Raw genomic sequence first — 3658 nt, forward strand, 5'->3', positions numbered from 1 at the left:
CAGGAAAGAGTAGAAATTAATAGGGGTGCCACTTTACTCTATACTCGGAACCCGATTAGCTTTCTCAAACAAATGTGGTATTTACTTGTAGAAAGATAACTAAAAGTATTAAAGTGTAGATAATAAGTTTCGGGCATCCTCCAGCCAACTGAACCCCGACGACAAAGCAAAGTAAATACATAGTGTCGCAAAAGGGCTATACCAGGGATGCACATACTTATCAAGACTAGGGGCCACTCGGACAAATTATGAACTGATGGCGGGCCGCCAGAAGTATAGAAAATTAAAACACAATAAAGAATTGATAATGATGTTCAAATTGTGAATAGTGCTTACAGTCGTTTTTTTATTTATTTGGCTGAAATTTACATGTAAAACTGCTTCCAAACATTCGTTTGCAAGGCGGTTTCGATTTTTTGTAGATTTAGTATTGAAAAGGTATGTTCACATATATAGGTACAAATTTCAGAGCAGGGTTTATACGCAACTCTTTGTATGTATTTTTATCAATGCAGCGGTAAGCTCAGTAATTTTCTTTCGTTGAAGTTGTTGCGTAAATCTTGGTCGTTTTGAATTTTGACAATTTTTTACTGCATTGATCAGGATTTTTAAGTTCCTGGAATCCCTTTGCTTTTTTGCCAGAAAAATTCCAATTTCTTCTACTTATGAAATTAAGAAATCGTTCCAGTGTCAATTCACGACTTAGCCACCTTATTTCTGTATAATACAATAAATCTCTATATTCGCTTTCGATGTCATCAAGGAACTGTTTGAATTGCCTGTGATTGAGTACTTTTCGAACATATTTTTTTAGAATTAAATATTATTTGAATGTACGACAATTATTTTTGCTGTCGGCGGGCCACCAGTATTCGATCGGCGGGCCGCATGCGGCCCGCGGGCCGCGGTCTGTGCATCCATGGGCTATACTAAGCCAAAAGGGGATGACTCAAGGGGTCATTCTGAACAACTTTTGTTCTACGAGATTTGCAAATTCGCGAAAAAAAATATTCGTTTTCCATGGTAAAAAGTCACATGTCCAACAAAGTTTCTATGAAAAAGGTTTTTTTTTGTTAATTTCCAAAACTCGTAGAGCAAAAGTTCAGAATGACCCCCTGTCTTACTCCTTTTTACCCGACTGCCGAAGGAGGAGGGTAATGTTTTTTGATTGTATGTATGTATATATGTATGTTTGTCTGTTTCTTTGTTCCCTCTTGTAGCCTAAACGGCTTGATAGATTTTGATGTATGAGGTATTGTTAGAAGCGTATTGATGGCGCGATGGCTATAGGCTATGTGACGTTCCATTAAAATCTACATAGCGCCCTCTTGAGGACATAACGTGATGATCGAAAAAATAATAATTCAACTTTGCCGTGTAAGGTATCAAATGAAAGGACTTGATTTTCACATTACAAAAATATGCATATTGAAGGTATTTAAATAACAACACCAAAATTATTGAAATAAAAAATGATCATGAACTACCTACCGACGTAAAATTTCATAAAATAAAAACAACTAAAAAGTTACAAATAAAAAAATACAATTATAAAAAACTAAAAACCTGACTGTACGCTAAAAACATGAAAACGAGTCCCAATGTTAATGGAAAGTATCGCAGGCGGGGACCAACTTGACCGCCACTCAAGGCCGTTTTCTAAGTAACATTCAGCTAAATGGTGAACCCTCTGCTGGTATAATTTGTTTATATACCGCTTTTTCAATACCTGTAAGTACATTTTTTGGCAGCATAATATTTTTACTTAATTTTAGGGTTTCGAACGTCAAAAGAAAAAAAGCAACCGTTATAGGATCTCTTTGTTGTCCGTCTGTCTGACAGACTGTCTGTCACCGCCCTTTTTCTCAGAAACGGGTAAAGATATCAAGCTTATATTTCGCATAGATGGGGAGTACCCCAAAAAAAATATTATGGTACTCCCTGTCCCACACAAGTAAATTGGGGCTTATATTTTTTCCAGTTATTTTGATGTGTATCCTTTTTTTTTCTTTGTTGTTTTGTATAAGTATGTGTTTCTTTTCTTTAAATCTGTATTTTTTTTGTTGTTGCTGTCTATGTGTCGAAAAAATGTATCTTTATCTTCAAATCACGCCATCTATCGTTTGTTTTTTTTGTGGCTACTGTCTATAGAAGAAATTCCGTCATTGACAATTTTACGTTACGAATTTATTTTTATTTATTTTATTTTTATTTTTACATTTTCGTGGAGAATCAACAGCATTTTGTTAATAAATAATTATTACTTATGAACACATAACAACTTGATGCCATTAACAGAATGAACTTAGTAAACCCAGTAAACCTAACACATCCAGAGGAAAAACAAAATCTCTTTCTCTCTCTCTGAAAAACATACTTAATAGCCCAAACTCGATGCTTTTAGCTATTAACATCTTTGAAATAAAATTGAGCCACCACCGTGTTACTGCCCTCATCAGATCCTCACGAGACCATACCTCAACCAGCACCAAGAGACTGTATTTTTGATCCCTAACCTAATGTTCGTGCGTATTGTCATCACTTAGATCCATTCGCTATATTCCTGCTCCTCATCAGACCTTTACGAGACTGTAATATCACGAGAATATTGCACACTATCTAATTTAATTTAATGTATTGAATATACTGGAAGAATTATGCTTCCTCAATTTCAAATCAAATTATGTTGGTGTCATAAAAGTTGAAAAAGTGCAATGACAACCAATGTGCAGTGATTTTGTATCTGTACACGATAAGATCGCGAGCTGTCAGTGCTGCCTAAACCGACGTGACCCTTCTTTGGAGGCCAGCGGCCAACTGAGTCAAACGTCACTTGTGTTTATGATTTTATAACACAGAAAGCCGCCATAGATATTTGTATGAAGATTTGAGGGAAAAAAATTGCTCAAGTTTGGGATTAATTTACACAAAATAAGTGTGTGTTTATTAAAAAACAAGGTATTTAGCGCCTAGTCCAAGCCTTTAACTTTATAATATGATAAAAATCATATGAAAATTCTTAATAATTACGACACAGTTGTTACAATACGGGAGTGTGATTGACTGGTTTTTCTTGATATTCTGAAATTAATTTACAGTTATCCATAATCATTTACTTAAATTCGAATGATTCAGCACCTAGCTAGACTCTTCAACTACCTGTGTGATTTTTTTCAAGGCTGTAGAGCATCATTTACTACATAATTCTATGACAATGCCAACCCTCGATTCCCTATTGCAGACCCTTAACTTCAAAATATCCTCGACAGGCGTGCAATGAAATAGTTCCGGTGAAATAATTTGTAAAGTACATGTTATGTTAATACCTTATTATGAATTAATATGAATCGAAGTTTTAGATATAAGATAAATCTAAAGTGACGTTTATGATTATTAAGTACCTAAGTCTCTATATAAAAAAAGATTAATGACTGCGAAAACGCACCATGTAACCGCACTGTATAATCTACATTTTGTAATTCAAAACAAAAATATGCGCATCCGCCATTTACTTTCACTATTAAAAATAAAATAACCTAGATCAGCGCTTCAATTGACGTGTTATTTTGCATTAAATTGGTATAAGTTTCCGTGGTGTAGCGGTTATCACATCTGCCTAACACGCAGAAGGCCCCCGGTTCGATCCCGGGCGGAAACA

At 35.0% G+C, this 3658-nt stretch overlaps 1 non-coding gene across 1 annotated transcript; it reads left to right on the forward strand.

The window, feature by feature from the left end:
* Positions 1–3585: 3585 nt before the first annotated feature.
* Positions 3586–3658, forward strand: Trnav-aac. Its single transcript has one exon. It is a non-coding gene; the product is annotated as a tRNA-Val (tRNA).

The sequence above is a fragment of the Plutella xylostella genome, chromosome 5 (assembly GCF_932276165.1).
Source record: "Plutella xylostella chromosome 5, ilPluXylo3.1, whole genome shotgun sequence".
In the NCBI taxonomy this organism is placed as follows: Eukaryota; Metazoa; Arthropoda; class Insecta; order Lepidoptera; family Plutellidae; genus Plutella; species Plutella xylostella.